The 20,997-nt window shown below is 35.2% G+C and overlaps 1 protein-coding gene and 1 long non-coding RNA gene across 2 annotated transcripts in view; one reads left to right on the top strand and one right to left on the bottom strand.

The window, feature by feature from the left end:
- kdn (citrate synthase) overlaps positions 1-20,997 on the bottom strand; it is a 205,035-nt gene that overhangs the window by 182,863 nt on the left and 1,175 nt on the right. The gene's annotated exons all lie outside the window — the stretch shown is intronic.
- LOC150105584 (uncharacterized) lies at positions 366-19,010 on the top strand. Its single transcript, XR_016548490.1, has 2 exons — positions 366-697; positions 18,663-19,010. It is a non-coding gene; the product is annotated as an uncharacterized LOC150105584 (long non-coding RNA).

Here is a 20,997-nt window from a genome sequence, read left to right as displayed (position 1 = left end):
TGTGCATTATATTTTTTAACAGGCCAAAATATTTTTCTATTGATTTTCTAGTGCTCATATTTATTCAGTGAGTCTATCCTATGAAAAGCTATAGAATATTTTATATTAAGATATACTCTAAATATATATATATATATTTTAAATTACAAGTTTCTTATACATGTCTGCAAATTATTATTTGGCACAGGATAGAATAAATCCAACAGAAAGCTGAGAGAATATCCAAAACAAAGAGAAACCAACAGAAAACTGCCAGTAGGTGGGAGTTATATAACTCCACTGTAAACTGACACTTTGACCCCAGGTCTTGGCCTATCAGGGTGATAGTGACTCTTCCCCACTTAGATTATCAGCCTCACAAATCACTCAGATACTGAGCATTCCATTCTATCAACACTGTAGCAGAAGTAAAGTACATACTGTAGGTTAACAAATGTTTACAGAAACTGATAGTTTAAATTCTGTCTGGAGTACAGACAACCAATGAGGAACAGATTAAAAAAAAGTGCAGAAAAACAAGGATTAGATAGTACTGTCTACTAGTACGTCAGAAGAATGCTACTAAGAAGGTACTGGAATTAGTCTCAGAGTGTTGAACATTTTCCTCATGATTTCCAGAGAATTTACTTAGTGCTTAGTAAAAAGAAAAAAGTGAGTTCTGTTCCCCACTGGACTGTCATTTGTAATGCAGTGAAAGGTAAAGATGAATTTTGTACAATTATGTAATGAAAATATTTAATTCAGTTATATATAGATCAATATACTAAAAACAATCCAAGTGTTCTTAATAGATAAATCTCCCCCTCCTCAACACATTCCTAAAGATAAAATATTAAATAATTTTGAAGATTCTAAGAACAAACTAGACTACTGTTACAAAGACTAAACTATTTGTGGTTTTATACCAAATGCACAGCTAAAAAAATTATGGTCAAAATATTACTTGCTTTTTAACAGATTACTTATAAATTCATGCTATTGTAAGTAATTACAGTATATAAGTTAATACTTTTAAAAAATAAAGTTAAATTAAAAACTTAACTATGAACTGTATCTAGGGAAAAGTGAAAAGAACCACGGAGAAAATTAATCCTTGACCTCAAAACAAACTGGGCTGGTTTCCAATAAGACCAGTAAGATGAGGATGTTCAAAAATGAGAGGAAATTTACTGAATTAAAATAATTACATTATCAACATAGCTACTATAAAAGTAGGTTAATATCAAGAAGTCTATGAAATCATGTGGGAAGTACATTTTTATATGATACTTTATTACATAAAGATGAGGCTTACTTTTTTTCTCTTTGCAAGATGCCTACAATAAAATTAAGCAATGCTAAAGCTACATTCTAATTTTCCTGATGAAAAGTGGATATTTCCTCCATTTTCCCATTACAGTAGTTTTCATTGCTATCTGTAAAGTTTTTTGAAATAATGAATTTCATAATGATAATGCTAAGAGTTACACAGTTCAAAATAATAATTATTGTATGGGAACTGAAGACTCATTGTGAGAGACCCAAACAATTCACATTATCTATTATATTTCTTCTTGAATCAATTAAAAAAGTGCTCACAACTGACACTGGCAACCCATTCCATTCATTCACCCACTCAAGTGAAAAATCTAGTCCTCACACCCCACTAAGCACAACCTTACTCAACTTCAGGGAATAACCTCTTGTTCTGCTCCCCCCTAGCTAAGTTCTGAAACATTTACCCTGCATTAATCCTATAAAACCCTTTAGGTAACTTGAATGTTTTTATCATATCCCCCTCTTTTTCCCCTCAACCTACTTCTGCAATCCACACATCCTCAATCTATGCTCACAGGATGGTGTCAGAAAAAAAGGCAATGCAACATTCTACAGACCACTCACCATCTTGTTGCTTCCTCTGAATCCATCCCCAAGAGACCAGACCTGAGCACAGTAATCCAGATGTAGACACATTAAAGCATAATAAAGAGGAACATTATCTCTACTCGTGTGTTCTTCAATAGCTAAATAATCTTTTGAGCTAGCTTACCAACCTTAACGATATACTCTCAATTTCAACTGTCTGCAACCACCCTTAAATAATCCCCAGCTTCATCTATTTCCTGGAGTACAGTTCATCAACACAGCTTGAGAGTGATTTATCCCAAAATGCATAACTTTATATTTAACTCTACATTAAACTGATACCCATTATCTTTTGCCCATACTGTCAGCTTATTTAAATTGTCTTGCAAGCACTCTACATTGCCTTGATTAACTATTACTTTACCCAACTTTCCATCATCAAACCACTGAATGTCTCTCTTCAAATTATTTCCTATATCATTTAAGTACAAATTAAACAACAGTAGTCCTAGCACACTTGTGGCACAACACTAGTCACCTGGATCCATATACTACCAAAAAGTAGTATATGGATCTTATCCATATACTACTTTTTGGTATCTGTCCATCAGCCACCCTCTTATCCACCTAACCAGTGTCATATTCATCCCTATTTGTTCTAATTTGTGTAACAGAGTTCCATGTAATATTCTGTCAAATACCTTTGCAAAATCCTGCAGAAGCATGTAGCCATTTGCTTTATCCAACTCAGCTGTCACTATTATAAGTAGTAGTAGTAGTGAATTACTAAAGGCATGACTGACTCTTCACAAAGTCACATTGTCTCTCAGAGGATCATATACTTATCCACCTATTCCTGAAATCTCTTTTTGACCAGCTTTACCAGTATTAATACTTCAAAGTTCCAACAAAAACATTTTAAAACAGGAGTTTATAATAGCAATTATTACTTGTTCTGGATGTATTTCTCTGGCCTCAAAGTGGCTTTCATAACTACATAGTGTGTGTGTGTGTGTGTGTGTGTGTGTGTGTGTATATATACAGGGTGTTCGGGATAAATTTGACAGTTTCGTAAGGAAAAAGAAAATCTTCTTTGTATCTATTAAATTTAATGAATTGACAAAAAAACATTACAGGCAGAGTTAATTACAATACTATCAACAAGATTTACTCAAAATAACCACCATTAGCATCGATCACAGCTTCAATTCTGCTTCGGAACCTCGAACAAGCTGATGCTACAGTCTCCCTGGGAAGGGCCACAAAAACTGTTTTAATTTTATCCATTAACTGGGCTTTTGTATTACTGGAAGTGCGATTGGTGTCTTTTTCAACTGCGCCCCATACAAAATAGTCCATGGGGTTAAGGTCTGGGGAGTTTGGAGGCCAAACATTTGGACTGGTGAAGTCGTAGAAATTTTCAGACAACCATTTTTGACTTTTCCCAGAGGTGTGGCAAGGGGCCGAATCCTGCTGCCACACATACGGCCTACCATTGGCTACCCTTGTTATCCAGGGCTTGACTACAGTTAGCAACTCCACGAACAAAGCCCGAATTCCAATGCCAGGGTTCTTCAACACCTGTTCCTGCAGATTTGCGAGGAATTCTGCTGTACGAACGCAATCAGATCGTCTGCTAGGGATCTTTCTTCTTGCTACATCCTCGTAGTCACCATTGCAAGTCTCTAGTTCATGCCTGATTGTTTTTACTGTATTCAGGGAGCATTGGGCAGCAGTCGTAATATCCTTATTTTGATGGCGGGCACGAATCATCATGATACAAGTTATTCTCTTCCATGATTCAGGTGGGTTCCAGCTATCCATCCTTTCTGACATCTTGTATATGAATGAAGAAGGGTCCAAACTTTTAAATGAAGAGAAGTGTGTGTTAATACATGTAACTTACGGAAAAATATAATTAATTATAAATATGTCAAATTTATCCCGAACACCCTGTATATATATATATATGCTGAGCAATTTTTAAAATGTCTAGGTAATCCTCCTGATATGTCACGAATTCATTTTATAACAGAAGAGTAATTAAACATTCTGCTCTGTTACTTGGTTTAAAAAAAATGTGCAACATTTTTACAATATGTGGCTGTAGTGTCGACCCACTCTGAGGATGGTGTCAGAAAAAGAGGCAATGCAACATATCAATGTACTATTGAAAGTAGAACATTCCCATTTACATCACCTTGATTATCTATTACTCTACCCAACTTTCCATCATCAGCAAACAACTGAATAGACTATCCTCATGAAAAAAAAAAAAAAAAAATTCAGAATTTCAATCAGTTACATATGGAACATAAAATTAATTTTGATTAGCACACATTCCTAAGTGATGGGGGATTAAAATTGTGAAAGTACAATATTAATAACAAAAACCACTAAGCATACAATAGCAAGCAATGGTCAATTCTCAATTTCAGTAATATGTGTGACTGGCATACTGAAATACACTGTGCACAGATTTGGTTACTGGGTTTTCATGGTGAGACGAGGATATGTTAGAAAGGATCCAGAGAAGATTCACAAAGGTGGTCAGTGGTCTTTGGAAAGTGGAGTATGAGAACAGATTGAGAGAATGTAAATTTCAAAGCCTCATGAGTAGGAGGAGGATATGATTGAGACAAAGTTAGTCAGGGATTGTTATCAGGTTGACATGGAAGTTTTTCATAAAATGGGAGGGTGGGGAGGTGTAGAAAACAAGAGGCTATCCCTGGAAACTGTATAAGGAGGATGTGAGCAGGTTCTTTACATGGAGAGTGGTTAGTGACTGGTTAGTGTATTGTGAATGCAGACACAATCAGTGTAAAGGTAAGGTTGGATGAGTTTGGTATATGATAGTGTGTATCTCCATGATGAGTCTCTGACTCCATGGAGGTCAGATAATAAACCAGTGATTGCAACTGTAGAAATATGCTGAAGCAATGAAGGATGTAAGGAGAGCATTACATTAATTAGCCTAGAACAGTGATAGTAAACCTTTTTCCCCAGGTGTGGCAAACATCTTTTTTTTTTTTAAATATTGACTTTTTGATGTGCCACTTGCATACATGCATTATAAATTTAACTACATAATCATAGATGGTGACTTATACATATCATATTAGGCAATTTATTTAATATGACATTGATATAAAATCTATGAATTCATATTATACAATTAATTTAATAAAGTGAAATTACAAACTTACATTAACTTTAATGACTTTTCTGTTGCTGAGTACTGGAAGAAAGTTGTTTTACAGAAGGGCTATAGTGTGTACATTTTAATGCTACACAGGCAGTGCTCATATCATTGCTCAATCTATTTCTCCCTTTTGATTTGATATTATTTAAGTCAGAAAATAGAGTTTCAAAGAGTATGTAGAAGAGAAAATTGCTAGAAGAGCTTTAGCTCTAACTACAAAATAAAATAGAAATAGGCTAACTATAAAATATAATTCTTTCAATGAACCAAAAGATACCTTTGGCTTAACTGAGAGCGATCTTACATGATTTATCGCAAGTTTTTTCATCAGAATACCAATATTTTTCAACATCCAAGGTGTGTAAGTGCTGACATGCATGTCATAGGTTCGCCATCACTGGCCTAGAACATTAATAAACAATGACCATCATTATGAACTTCTCATTAGTATCACGGTATCGGCGTGCTTAAGGGTATAACTTCAAGCTGTATAACTGAAAGGAGACCTCCACATAGCCTTTAAAGGAATGCAGAGAACCGACCAGGACTTCTGACCTAATGTTCAATCCTCACCTTCTCGTGGTGCACCCTGTTGGCTATCTACCTGGATAATGAATGAACGAGGATGGGCTGGCAATTTGGGATTCTCTGACAATCAAGGTTCTCTGACTAAATTGAATACCTCTTGTAATAGTTATGATCAGCAATAAAAAGACAAAGAATCGTTGAAAATGTCAACTGCGTTGTGAACGGAGGAAGATCTTTTACATGTGGAACAAGTAAAACATTTCAGCTACTTAGGCACAATTTTTACTGAAGATGGTAAATTAAACATAGAAATAGACAACAGAATCAGCAAAGCTGGTATGGTGGGAAGTCAATTGAATAAATTCATATGGAATAAGAGAGAAATTAGTCGGAACACTAAATTAGCTGTATACAAGACAGTGTTCAAACCAGTTTTAACTTATGGATCTGAGAGCTGGGTCAGAAGTAAAACACTTGACCAAAGACTAGAGACCGCAGATATGAGAGTCCTGAGAAAGATTAGAGGTGTGAACAGATGGCATCAATGGCAATATCATATTAAAAACGAGGATATTAGGAAAGAACTTGACATTGTCAGCATCCAGGAATGCGTTAGCAGAGCTAATCTCAGGTGACATGGTCACTTATACAGAATGGGCGAGGAAAGATTAGTAAAACAAGTGATCTCTGTTAGGTTGGCAGGAAAGCGACCCAGAGGAAGACCAAGATATAGGTGGATCGATATGATACAAAGTGCCTTAGACAATAGAATTATAAGATCTGATAATGTTGGAGTCTTGACAAGTAACAGACTGATTTGGAGGAAAATTGTACATAGGAAGTTAATGATGTAAACTTTTCATGTAGTACTATCATATCCTGTACACGGCAGGAATTTGATGATGTATCACTGTATTTTTTTTTTTCTTATTCTAGACATTTTTATCCAATGCTTTATTATACCACCATTGTTGCACTAAATGCTATTAAATTTCATCTGTCTTTTATATCAGACAATTTTTTTTTTTTTTTAAAAAGTGAAGGGTAAGTTGACACATAGGATAAAGGCATCAATACAATGCAAGGCTTCCAAGGTCAGCCAATCTGAACGGAATATATTTTCCAACTCATAACGCACATCCGGACAGTTAGCCTAGTGGCTGTGCGCTTTGCAACCATATGCCTGGGGAAGGAGTGTCCTCGGTTCGAATCCCATCGGAGACATGAGGGGCTGAAAGATCTTCCTCAGTCATAGCCAAGTTAGCTGGTCTTGGGCGTGGACATTAGGGTTTTTTTACCCAGTTTATCCTGGAGTTTTTCATCCCACAAAGCAGGCAAACCGGCCTTGAGAACTCAACACTACAGAAATAGGATACACAGGGTGTAGGATTGACCACGTTATCCTGTGAACAGTTTGAGGTCCGATGATTAATAAACCCTCGACACTGCAAGGTAAAAGAGGGTAAAAGGAAGATGAGATGAGATTACTTATAAAGCACTTACTTTTGTGTATAGCAGTATAATGTCTAAATAAAAAATTAAATGCTACTTGTGATCACTCAATAAATTTGATGTTTTAACAAACAATTGGTATTACAAGACAGACGACTTTCTCATAAGATACTACATGAAGGTACTATTAATTTCAACTAAAAAAAGTTACAATTTCAAAATGTGAATCAAGTGACATGCATAAATTTTTATGCTTGTCACATGACTGGAATTTGCAATTTTTTTTCCACACACAATAAACGAGGCACATCCAATTCACATCCAAAGAGGGGGAAGTCACCTCTGCCCAAGACTGACTAGCTCGCCAGAAGCTAAAGGGTTCATTAATATTCTTTCATTCTCAAATTAATGTCTTTTAAACCAAAAAGACGAAAGTTTTAGGACCTCTATAGCACAATTGAAAGAAAATTTGTCTGCACCGTTGATTGGAAAAGTTAGATTGCAATTTTTGTTGCGATGTGAGGAACCTTTATATGAGCTTTTTTTTTTTTTTTTTTTTTCAACTGAAGGTGAGTTAAGTGATCTCATACAGAGGGGATCCAAGTTTTTTTCCCTCCTGGAAACTCATTTTTCATTCCATGTGCAGGCAAATCAATCATTAGAGCACATGCAATTTACAGACAAAAATCCTATTTGTGTCATAGATGGTTGACGCCATTGTGTGCTGATGGTAGTAGTGTTTTAGTTGGAGGATTAACTAGGGAAGACTGAGTTGGATGCACCATCGCCTCCCACGAGTCCTTGGACTATCTCTGGATGTGTCACGTAATAGTAATGTTCTTATGACTGTATTCTGAAGGCAAAATCCCAGAAGTGCATCTAGTAATCGATATGTTGATTACTGTACTAAATAATTTATATTACACACTCTACACATAACTAGTCAAGGGATGTTTGATCTGACTGTGTCAGAGGGGAGGGTTTAGGTTAAAGATGCAACTATTCTGCCTCTGGTTGGTGATGGTGATCATGCGATACTCACTTGAGAAGTGAGTAAGTTGATGAATGTTCCATTCAGAAAAGGTTTGGCATGTATGAATGTTCCATTCATATATGCTGAACTACAAAGCAGGGAATTATGAGCACCTGAGGAGTATGCTGGGTTCTATGCCATGGTATCAGTTGTTGGATAGGAAGTGTTTCAAAAATACTTAAATGATGCAATATCAGAATGTGTCCTAGAGTTTGAAGAATAAATAGAATAGGGGTCAAATGGATGTGTAATCTTATTAAGCAAGAGATTCATAAGAAAAAGATGATGTGGAAGGAATACAGTGTGCATAAGGATGATGTCTGTTTTATGATAATTATAAGCAGCAAGCCAGAAGAATCACATGTGTTGTACAGAAAGCTGAGTCCAAGTAAGAAAAGAAACTGGCTCTGCAAGTTAAAGACAACCTAAAAGAATTCTATCAATCTTGTGCTGAAGTCATCATCATACGTATCAAGGATTTAGGCCTAGTATGGCCTGTTCCGGCCTTAGAAGTCATCGTTGAATTGTTTAAAAAGACATCCTGGTTTTCTTTTTCCTAATGGTTTGTACTTTAAGGCTTGTTTTGGTAATCTTTCTGTTTTCATTCTTTGAACGTGTTCCATCCATATATGTTTATATTTTTTAATTTTTTCAATTATTGGTTCTTGGTTTAAGGATCAAAGCTGTATAACTGAGAGGAGACCTCCACATAGCCTTTAAAGGAATGCGGAGAACCGACCAGGGCTTCTGACCTAATGTCCAATCCTCATCTTCTCGTGGTGCACCCTGTTGGGTATCTACTTTGATACTGAACGAACGAGGATGGGCTGGCAATTTGGGATTTAGCCGACCAAATTGTATTCTTATTGGTTAAACCAAAATAAAAAATGATGGTACAACATGACAAAATTTCATGCCGGCTGGGGCGTCGCCCGGTTAAACAAGGCCCCCGTTGTTTTCGCCAGGGAACCAGGGCGAACAGCGAAAAGTCAGCTACTGGAACAAATCTGAAAACAAACCCCAACTCAACATCACTAGAGTTAAAGATCGGTACTATCAACGTAAGAAGCCTGAATGGCAAAGAAATGGAGCTAGCTGAGGAATTAGATAAGTACCAGATCGACATAATAGGGGTGACTGAAACAAAAAAGACCAAAACTGGTGAGATTTTTCTGAGCAATAAATACAAAATGTTATATTCAGGCAATGACAATCAAGGAAAAGAAGGAGTAGCCATAGTATTCAACACAAAATACGAGGCTAATCTTCTTGAATGGCAGTCAGTCTCAAGTAGAGTAATGTGGGCAAATATGAGAATGGGGAACTGGACAATGAGACTTATTTGTGCCTATGGTCCCACAGAAGGTTCTACAAAGGTAGAAGTGGAGGAATTTTTTGAGGCTTTAGAAAAAGCAACTGACACAATGAAAAAGGAAAAGTTGGTCCTTGTTGGGGATCTAAACAGCAGAGTAGTAAATAATTGTGAGACATACAAAAATATTTTGGGAAAATTTGGAGAAAAGAGCAAAGCTAATAATAATGGCAAATATCTGTTGGATTTCTGCTCAGGACATGGACTGGTTATTACTAACACCATGTTCCAACATAAAAATGTGCACAAATTCACATGGAGAGAAGAGGCTAGGAATAAGAAAAGTCTCATTGACTATGTTACTGTTGATAGTGATGTTTTCTCCCTGGTGCAGGACACCAGAGTGTACAGAGGATTTGAAATTGGAAGTGATCACTATTTAGTCTTGAGCAGGATAAAATTGAATTTCATATTGAAAAGAATAACATGTAAGAAAGTTTTAAAGTGAATAAAAGTTGAGCAGCTCTCAGATGTGAACTGTAGACTAAAATACAGAAATATTATTGAAAAGAAAATGAAAGAGTTTGAGAACAGGAATCAAACCTTGGAGATTCAGTGGCAAACTCTGAAAGAAACATTGATTGATTCTGCCAAAGAGGCATGTGGTGAGGTTGTATGCAAGGATAAAAAAATCAGAACTCCCTGGTGGACACAGGAAGTTAAAGAGGCAGTGAAGGAAAAGAAGAAAGCATATCAAAAGTTCCTGGCAAATAAGTCAGCTTTTACTCTTACAGAATACAGAGACAAATGTAAGAAAGCTAAACAGTGTGTAAAACTAGCTAAACAAAAGTCATGGGAGGACTTTGGCAAGAATATAGAAAATAAATATCAAGAAGGTGGCAAGATATTCTGGAGGTTGTTGAAGAAGCTTAGGAATGGAGGAAAGAGTGCTGTAAAAGGAATTAGAGATGATAAAGGTGAAATGAAAACAGGAGAAAAAGATATCCTTGAAGTATGCAGTAATTACTTTGAAAAACTGCTGAATGAAACAATCAGTGATGACAGCACAGTGATAAAAAACACTGACCAGGCATGCAGTCAGGAATACATATCCATACTTGAAGTAGAAAAAGCCATCAAAGGCTTGAAATGTGGAAAGGCAGCAGGAGTAGATAATATTCGACCAGAAATGCTGAAGTATGCTGGTATAAGAGCTTACAGTGGCTGCACTGCATAGTTCAGAAAGCCTGGGCAGAGGGACGAATTCCCGATGATTGGAGTAGAGCTCTCATAGTACCCATATATAAAAAGGAAAATAAAACTGAATGTGAGAATTACAGAGGTATTTCCCTACTGAGTGTTCCTGGCAAGATCTATGCAAGTATACTTGAGAAACGGTTGAGAAGAATTGTGGAAGAAAAGCTTGGTGAAGAACAAGCTGGATTCAGGCCAAATAGAGGCTGCCAGGATCAGATCTTCACTTTACGACAAATAGTCGAGAAAGCATGGGAATATAACAAAGATCTGTATTTAAGTTTTGTCGATTTGGAAAAGGCATATGACAAGGTGCCAAGAGAGAAGCTAATCAATACGCTGCAGTTATATGGTGTCAATGGGGCATTATATCAAGCAATACTTAGTCTTTATTTGAGTTGTGAGTCAGCAGTTAGAATTGAAGGAAGTACAGGAAGATGGTTTAATGTTAAATCTGGTGTGAGACAAGGATGTACATTATCCCCTCTGTTATTCATTATCTATATGGATCACATTATGAAGGAATGTGGTATTAAACCTGATATCAAAATTGGAGATGTTAATGTCAGCTCTTTGCTTTATGCAGATGATGTTATACTTCTAAATAAATCCGCTACAAGTCTGCAAGATTCTCTGACTAAATTGAATAGCTGTTGTAATAGATATGGTATGAAGGTCAGCAATAAAAAGACAAAGACAATGAAAATAGGCAGAATCATTGAAAATGTCAACTGTGTTGTGAATGGAGAACCTGTGGAACAAGTAAAACATTTCAGCTACTTAGGCACAATTTTTACTGAAGATGGTAAACTAAATATAGAAATAGACAACAGAATCAGCAAAGCTGGTATCGTGGGAAGTCAATTGAATAAATTCATATGGAATAAGAAAGAAATTAGTCTGAACACTAAATTAGCTGTATACAAGACAGTGTTCAAACCAATTTTAACTTATGGATCTGAGAGCTGGGTCAGAAGTAAAACAGTTGAGCAAAGACTAGAGACTGCAGATATGAGAGTCCTGAGAAAGATTAGAGGCGTGAACAGATGGCATCAATGGCAATATCATATTAAAAATGAGGATATTAGGAAAGAACTTGACATTGTCAGCATCCAGGAATGCGTTAGCAGAGCTAATCTCGGATGGTATGGTCACTTAAAAAGAATGGGCGAGGAAAGATTAGCAAAACAGGTGTTCTCTGCTAGGTTGGCAGGAAAACGACCCAGAGGAAGACCAAGATATAGGTGGATTGATACTGTACAAAGTGCCTTAGACGATAGAAATATAAGATCTGATAATGTTGGAGTCTTGACAAGTAACAGACAGATTTGGAGGAAAATTATAGATAGGAAGTTAGTAATGATGTAATTTTTTCATGTAGTACTGTCATATCCTGTACACCCCTTGAGGGTACATGGTAGGAATTTGATGATGGTTTAATTCTTTCATAATATCTTCGTTTCTTTTGTGATCAAATAGGGTATACTTTGCAGTTTTTCTCATAAACTTCATTTCTGCTGTTGTTAATCTTTGTTTGTCTTTTTGTTTTATTGTCCAGATTTCGCTTCCATACATTAAGACCGGTAGGGCTAATGTATTGTATACTTTTAGCCTGGTTTGTTTTTGAACTAGGTTTGGTTTAAATATAGAGTTAATTACTCCTGTTATTTTTAAATATTTTGCAATTTTTATGTTTATATCTTTTTCATTTTCATAAGTGATCATACATCCTAGGTAGTTAAATGAATTCACCTGTTCTAAGATCTTGTTATCTAATACTATTTTAGTTCTTGCTGGATCTTGTCCTTTAAAGGCCATAGTTTTTGATTTTTCCGTTGATATTATCATACTGTAATCTTTGGTTATCTCATTTAGATCTAAAATAGCTTTCTGTAAGTTATCTTCAGAATTTGTAATTATTATTTGGTCGTCGGCAAAAAGGAGAGTGTTTAAGTTCCCAGTAGGAGAAAGTTTAATACCTTGATGGAAATTTTTATTTCATTTTATTATTATTTCAATTAGGTAAATATTAAAAAGAGTTGCTGAGAGGGGACATCTCTGTCGGACCCCTTGGTTTATATCTCTAGTATATGAAAGCTCATGATTTAATCTTATTTGTATTTGATTATTTTCATATATACTTGTGATAGCTTTTAGGATATTATTTGGTATTTGTCTTTCTTTTAATATGTTAAATAATATGTTTGTCAAATGCTTTTTCAAAGTCAATAAATGCAATATGTGTTTCTAAATTATATTCTCTTTTCTCTATTATTAATTTTAGGCAGAAGGCTGGGTCTATACATGATCGTCCTTTTCTAAATCCATTTTGTACCTCTAGAATAAAGTTTTCGGAATATTTCATTAGTTTGTTATTTAAGATTCTGCTGTATATTTTGTAACATGAATTTAGTATACTGATACCTCTATAGTTTTTAGGGTCATCTCTATTACCTTTCTTAAAGATAGGAATCACAATTGCTTTTTTCCATTCTATTGGTGGGGGGGGGGATACCAGTTGAGTAAATTTTATTTAGTTTCTAGATACACTAGAAACACTTCCGTTTCTAGTGTATCTAGAAACCGAAGTGTGTGTTCTGTTTTTCAATCTCAATTGTATGCGTATGTGTTGTTTGTTTAGGTGGCAAAGCAAAGTGTCTAGTGGCCATGTTTTTTTAGAGTATTAATGACACCTAATTTTTGTGTTAGGTGGTGGTATATGTGTATATACCACCACCTGAAAGGAGTTTATGTGTATATATTGGCCAGCATGTGTCGGTTTCTGGTACACAGTGAAGGAAACTGTCAGATGGAAGACGTGTGACAAGTGTATCTAGAAACGGAAGTGTGTGTTCTGTTTTTCAATCTCAATTGTATGCGTACGTGTTGTTTGTTTAGGTGGCAAAGCAAAGTGTCTAGTGGCCATGGGACCAGATCATGAAAGCATCATCAACGTATCTAAGCCAGACTTTGGGTTTTAAAGGAGAGAAATCTAGAGCATGTTGCTCAAAATGTTCCATATAAAAGTTAGCAATGGGGGGGGGGGGGGGATAATGGCGAGCCCATGCCTTCTTTTTTGTAGGTAGAAAGCTTTTGCCAAACAAAATAGCCAGAACGTATTACATGCACAAAGAGGGCCATGATATCTGGAGGAATTTGTTCTGTGAAAGAAGTATTGTGTCATTGATTGGGACATTCGTAAAGAGGGCAGAGACATCAAAACTGACTAATAAATCATATTTTTCTAATGTAATGATGTCTTTGATTATGTTTATGAAGCGTTGTGTGTTTCTGATATAGGAGAGGGAATGACCTACCAACACCTTGAGTGTTGCTGCTAATTTCTTGGCTAGGTGATAATTCGGGCTGTCCATACCTTCGACTATTGGCTGGAGTGGTGTGTTTTGTTTGTGTATTTTTGGTAGACTGTAAATTCTCGGGGAACGAGCATAGAGCGGTAACAGTTTTTTAACTGTGTCTTTAGGCCATGTAGTAATAGATTTAAGTAGTTTCTTTGTTTTCTTTTTTATTCTGTTGGTTGGGTCTTAGTTAACACGTTGGTATGTACTATTGTCCGAGACTAGCAGATTCATTTTTTCCAAATAGGTGGTTCTGTTTAGAATAATGGTGGCACTTCTTTTATCGGCTCTAGTTATTATGATGTTCGGATTTGATTTTAATGATTTCACCACTGTTAATTCACGTTTCATTAAGTTACTTGTTATTGTTTTCTTATGACTTATATTTAGAATGTTGGCAGTTTCTAAATGCATTTTGTCTGCTATGTTATTTGGGATGAACCTGAAGCCTCTTCCAATATTACAAATAAAATCCAGTTTGTTCATCGATGTTGGTGCTACGGCAAAATTTAGACCTTTGTTGAGTGGCAAGAGTTCATCTTTGTTTAAGACTATAAATTCATCATCATCACAAGCCATGGGCTTAGTGCCTGTTAGTATCCAATGCCTCCTTCACCATCTTCTTCCACCTTTCTTTGTCCAGTGCACAGTGTCACAGTTACGTACACCATTCCACACTAGTCCTTTATGTCGTCTACCCATTCTCTGTATGGCCTACCTCTTCTGTTTACACCATCCATAATACCAAACATAAATGTCTATCTTCTGGTCCTCATTCATTCTACAGATATGTCGAAATAATTGCAGCTTCTGTTTTATAATCTTCTGCAATAGATTCTCTTTTGGTTGCATCTTCCGATGGAGCTCTTCATTTGTGATTTTCTATTCTTAGAATCTTCCTGTAACAAGTTCTTTCAAATGCCAAAATTCTTTTTCTTGATTTCTAATTTATTACCCATGTTTCAGATCCATACAGTACACTGCTAAAGATGCATGTTTCCAGTACTCTTAGTTTTGTTTGCAGGCTGATCACTTTGCTTTTCCAGATGTTATCCATGGCCTTCAGATTTGTTCTTCCCTTTTGCAATCCTGATCTTTATTTCTTTTTTACAGCACAAATCATATGTCCTTTTACTTCCCAAATATGTGAATTGTTATACATTTTCTATATTAATTCCATCCGCTTGTATCTTTTGTTTCATGTTCTTCTCACCAAATACCATTGTCTTCGTTTTTTCCAAGTTCATAACAAGTCCAAATCTCTTCCCTTCCCCATTTAACTGTTTCAGTGTTTTTTTTTTTTGTAGTTCTCTTTTGTCTTCTTCAACAATAACAATGTTATCTGCAAATTTGGATTGTTAATTCTCATACCATGTACAGATATTCTTGTTACATCTTCCTTCAGTTTGTCCATTGCTCTTTCTAAATGTGCGATGAAAATGCGTGGTGATATTGGGTCCCCCTGTCGAGTACCTGTTTGTTCTAACCATTTCTCCAAATCATCATTTATTCTAACTGCTGCAACTGCATTCTGATAAACATCTTTTAATAGAGCTATTAGTTTTCTATCATATAGGATTATAGAACTGCTAATGTCACTTTCTGGTCAATACTGTCAAATGCCTTCTGAAAATCAAAATCTGTTGAATTGTAGTTTTATCTTTCCTAAATCCTGCTTGCTCATCTGCAAGGTATGCTTCCAATTGTGTTCTCAATCTTTCTGTCAATATCATCATCATCACTTTACCAAGATGACTTGTCAAGGAAATTGTTCAATAATTTTTACATTCTAAGTTATTTCCTTTCTTGTATAATGTCACTAATATTGATTTCACCCACTCCTCTGGCATTTTCCCTTCTTTTCATACCATATTACATAGTTGGTGCATTTCTGTAATTGCCACCATATTTAATCATTTCTCCAGTGATGTTATCGTTACCAGGACTCTTGTTGTGTTTTAGCCATCCTATTGCTTTTTCTACCTCTCCTCTTAAAATGTCCATATCATACTCATTACCGGGTGGTGATATCTGCTTCAATTCTTCAGTCAGCTTCCCAATGCTATCTAAATCTAGTTTTTCTTCATATAACTCACTACAGTATCTTGTCCACCGCTGTACAATTTTTTCTTTATTCATCAATAAAGTCTTTTATTGATGAATAAAGTTTTTCATCAATAAAATTTGTCTTTTTCATCTTTAATTGTGGTCTGTTTTGGTTGCCACTTTCTATTAATGGTTCTAATCATTTTGTTTACCTCCCTTGTTTTATGCTCTACATAGTACTGTTCTATATTATTGCATTGGCCTCTAACCATTTCATCGTATTTCTGACTGCTTTTTTTCACATCATTACACTTTCTTCTACATTGTTCCTCTATTTGTTCTGATGTATCTCTTCTTATCTTCAACATTCTTTTCTCTTGTACTAACTGCAGTGTTTCCTTGTCTTCTGGAACTGTTTCTTCAACTGAATCTTCTATCACCTTTCTTTAAGGCTTGCTCCGAATACATTTTTAAAAATTATGGAGAAAACTACTGTGTTTAAGTAAAACTTTAGTTTAATATAACTAAACTCTACATTCAACATCTCGTCCTTTATATCAAGGTCATCTTCTGGAGCATATACACTATATACAGAGAACAAGCTACACTACAATCCATCTGGTTTGTTAGTTACTGATCAACTGTTACAACAATTGTTGACCTGACCTCTAGTGGAAAAAAAAAAAAATAGAATATACATCAACGCTATAGTCCTATTATTAATATTATCTGTTGGTTCATTCACCTTCTATCCTGTTTATTAGTCTTAGATTTGAATTTTTTTTTCTTTGTCCACACTTTTAAGTTTCTTTTCTAACACTGTTCTGTACCTTGTTCCTATTTCTGCTTCACTTATTCTTGCTGTATCTCTTTGTTTCTGATAATGGGATTTATATTTCTTTCTTAATTTCAGCTTGATGTTTGCAATCACTAAACTATGGTCTGAGTCTACATCCACTCCTTGAAAATTTCTACACTGCTGTACTGATGTTATCCATCTTCTTTTAATCGTAATCATATCAATCATGTCCTTGGTTTTTCCCATCATTTGATCGCCATGTCCATTTTCTACACTCCTTTTGCTGTAATCTTGTGTTACAGATCATCATCTCGTGGTCCACAACAAATTCTAACATTTTTTCACCTCATTCATTTCTTTCTCCAAAATCATATTTTCCCATGACTCTTTCTCAGCCATCATTTATTCCAACTTTGGCATTCCAATCTCCTTCAATAATTAGTACATCTTGCTTTGGTATTGTTTCTATTGTCTCTGGCAGATCTTTGTAAAATAAGTCAACATCCTTATTTGTGCTGTCAGATGTGGGTGCATGTATCTGGACTATTGATATGTTAAATGGTTTTGCTTGAAATCTTGCTATAAATGATAAAAGTGATGCTATAAATTGCATCACTTTAAATGTTTGCAATATGTAATTTATGCACTAGAATCATATAAGCAGGAAAGATTGTCACAAAACTGTTCCTTATATAAAAAAAAAAAATCACCAGCATGTTGTAAACTATCTTTTCAAGGATGAGAGGGAGGTTGGGAAGGTTTACTGATATACTGTATCTGGAGACACTGACAGTAAATGAGATGAATAAAGATAGTCTCTGAATACTATTATACAGATTATTTTATTTTTAACTGTCATAAGATCACACAGTGCATATGTTAAAATATTTCAGGGGAACTGAGGGAAGCTTGATATATGTTAGGTTTAAATTTTTTTTTTTTTTTTTTTTTTTTGTTCAGCCTATAATGCCTCAATATCTGGCATCATGGCTGTTAAGAAAATACTATTCAACTCCTTGAATAGATTAAACAACAATGCAGTGTAATTATAGCATTTTCTATATAATCTTCCCTCAATTTTGGGAAGTGGCTATCCTCAGAACATCAGCCAAGCAGTAAAGAACACTTATTCTTGCCCACTAGAGAGCACTAAGACTTCAGGCTCACCTTTGGTTGCCCTACTTCAGTCACTGACCAATGTAGTACCTACATGTACATACTATTCAGTATATTTTCTGATAGCAGTTTGACTTTGCCAAAATATTGGAAGTATTAACTACTTTTTCTAATTAATATATATTCAACACTGTAATATTCTTAAAAATACTAAAATAGTTCCTTTCTCTAAATGTTTATATTTTTTCACCATACAATCACTTTACAATAATCTTATCTTCATTTAGCTTCTCAATATATAATGAGTTCCTAATCATTATATTAGCTTTAATACAAGTGTTTAAATTTTCCTGGTTAAACTGCTTTATCTACCATCAAACACTAAAGCTGTCTCAATCAGTCAATATCTCAATTTGTAATGCCAAAAACTGGTTCTATAGCAGTCAAGATTGCTAACATTACTCTGTGAAATGTATTTCACAGAGTAATATTAATGTAATTCAATATACAAGGATGTATTAATTATAAGAAATGCAACCTGAGGAGGACAATTACTTTTTATATTTTTTCCATTTATTATTTCGATTATTTTTATATTTCATTGTTTAATACAGTACTTTATGGCATTCTACATACATTTTTTTTTTCATTCAAGTTTTTGGTTATGGAATCATTTGAGTAATATTTCATCTGCTTTTCTAATCTTTACTTTACAGATACTGGCCTAAACAGAGAAGCTTCAAATTTGGCAAAACTTTTCAGATATTCTTTCAAGTAAAAAGGTGAAAAAAAGGAGACTTAGGATTTGTCTTATTGGATTTATCTGAACATGTACATCAAAACATCTAGCTTATTTTCAATGTATGCAGTTTTTTTTTTAATAAGATGTCACCGTGAAGATGACAAAGTATTGCTGAAAGTGTAGTGTTTAGTTATTCCTTAGACTACATGCTATTATACCTGTAAAATTTATCAAAAAACAATTATCTAATATACATCCTTTCACACTTTTTCTTTGTATATACTGTCACTTTCTATGAAATAAAACCGAATTTTTATCATTTTTCAACTATATAAATTGCTTTCCCAACTCCCAAACTTACTTCGCATAGCTGTCTTTTTTTGAAGGACACAGTTCAAGTAAATAATGATCTAACTTAGATTGTATTGTATACAGTTTAAGGAAGTTAACAATGTATTTATTAATAAAGAAAATGATTTACTTATTATTCTATATTTCACTGAAGTCAAATCAGCATCATCAGAGATTAATACACTTGTATTAGACACGTACATGCAGGCACACTTCAGTTACAAGGATGAAAAAAACAACAATTTTTTTTTATTTTTTTCATCCTTGATAATAGGATAAGTGAATTTTATTTATTAACAAATATGTTGTTAATTTCCTTAAACTCTATTCGATGCTGGAGAATCAGCATATAAGCTTAAACACTAGAATGATTTGGCTTCTACAGCCAAAATTCATGAAAGCATAACCTAAAAACATTCAAAAAAACTGATTCAAGTTAAATATGCAGACACTACAAAATGTCTAGTGAAAGACCATGTTATGGTTGATGTTTGTCATGTCAGTGAAAGAAGTGGGAGGGGGGGGGGCTATTGATAGTCGAAACTTGGCATTCTATATTATTTATTTTATTCATATGGAGTTTCCTCCCTTTTCTCCCCCGTCCCTATTGGGGTGAGTTGAGCCCCCTCATGGGGGGTTAAGTATTTATGGCTGTAGATTCATGTGTTCACAGGGCCAGTTTGCCTGCTTGCGGGATAAAAAACCCCCAGATAAACTGGAGGAAAAACCCTGCTGTCCATGCCCAAGACCGGCTAACTTGGCTATGGCTGAGGAAGATCCTTAAGCTCCTCACATCGGCGATGGGAATCGAACCAAGGACACTCCTTCCCCAGGCATATGGTTGCGAAGTGCATAGCCACTAGGCTAACCGCATGGACGTCTGTATTATTATTATTATTATTACATAACACCTCCAGGGAGTCCAAAGACTCATCGAGGGAGCGCACCTACTCCACAACTCTCAACCCAAAACTCCAACTACCTTCATCATCTACACCAACACCATCTGCCGCCGACCACCACCACTAGTATTTTCACAGAAAATCACAAACATCCATGCCCACAGCAGGATTCGAGCCCCAAAGCCTTTTGGCTGATAAGCAGATATGCTAACCACTCGCTAACCAGGCTGGCCATTTTTTTTCACTATTCTCAGTGAAAGTGCCAATACTAATGGTTCACAGAATATAATCAGTAATTCTGCTGGTCATAGGCTAGCAAATGACAGCACTAGAACTAACAAAAGTCTAATTTGTCACCTTCATACATTTTGAAATTAAAGATTACGCTTGTGAATTTTTTTCAAAAAGATGTTCACAAATGTTTGAAGGTACCACAATTCTATCAAAAGCTTTTCTAACATGGAAAAAAAATTACCCACAGTTTTAATTATGAAATTTTATATAATTAAACACATTTGATTTCATAATTAAAATCTGTTTATTAAAAGGGAAAGGATGCATAAAGTTTAGTCAAGATCTATAGGGGGTGCACAAGTTAAGTGGAATTTTGTTGTTAATGGGAAAATTTGAGAATAAGACATTACTTTTAGAAGATTATTATGTGATACCTCCAAGGCCTCATGTCAGGACACTTTGCTTTGCTCCACTACATATCTCACCAACAATAAGGCACTGCTATCATCAACCCTCATCTGCCAAAACCACCACCACCAAGTATTTTTTGTCTTCAAGTTGCGTATGTTCTGACGGCCGATTTGCCTGTGCGTGGGATGAAGATCCCTAGTATCCAAGAGAGGAAAAAAAAAAACCTGCTACTTCCGTGTGAGATCGGCTAAATATAATCACATTAAAAATACCTTGTGGTGTTCGGCACCGCATTTTGAAGATATAATCGCAGTAAGAATGCACACACACGCACACTGCCAGCGAGATTATGAAGCAGCACGCTCTTTTTTCATTTATATTCATTTATTTACTCAATATATGCAAAAGGTT

This window comes from Typopeltis vanoorti, chromosome 6 (assembly GCF_054136105.1).
Source record: "Typopeltis vanoorti isolate ZY-2024b chromosome 6, IOZ_Tvanoo_1.0, whole genome shotgun sequence".
Classification (NCBI taxonomy): domain Eukaryota; kingdom Metazoa; phylum Arthropoda; class Arachnida; order Uropygi; family Thelyphonidae; genus Typopeltis; species Typopeltis vanoorti.
Note: the sequence above shows the minus strand (reverse complement) of the source record. Positions and strands in the feature narration are given on the sequence as shown.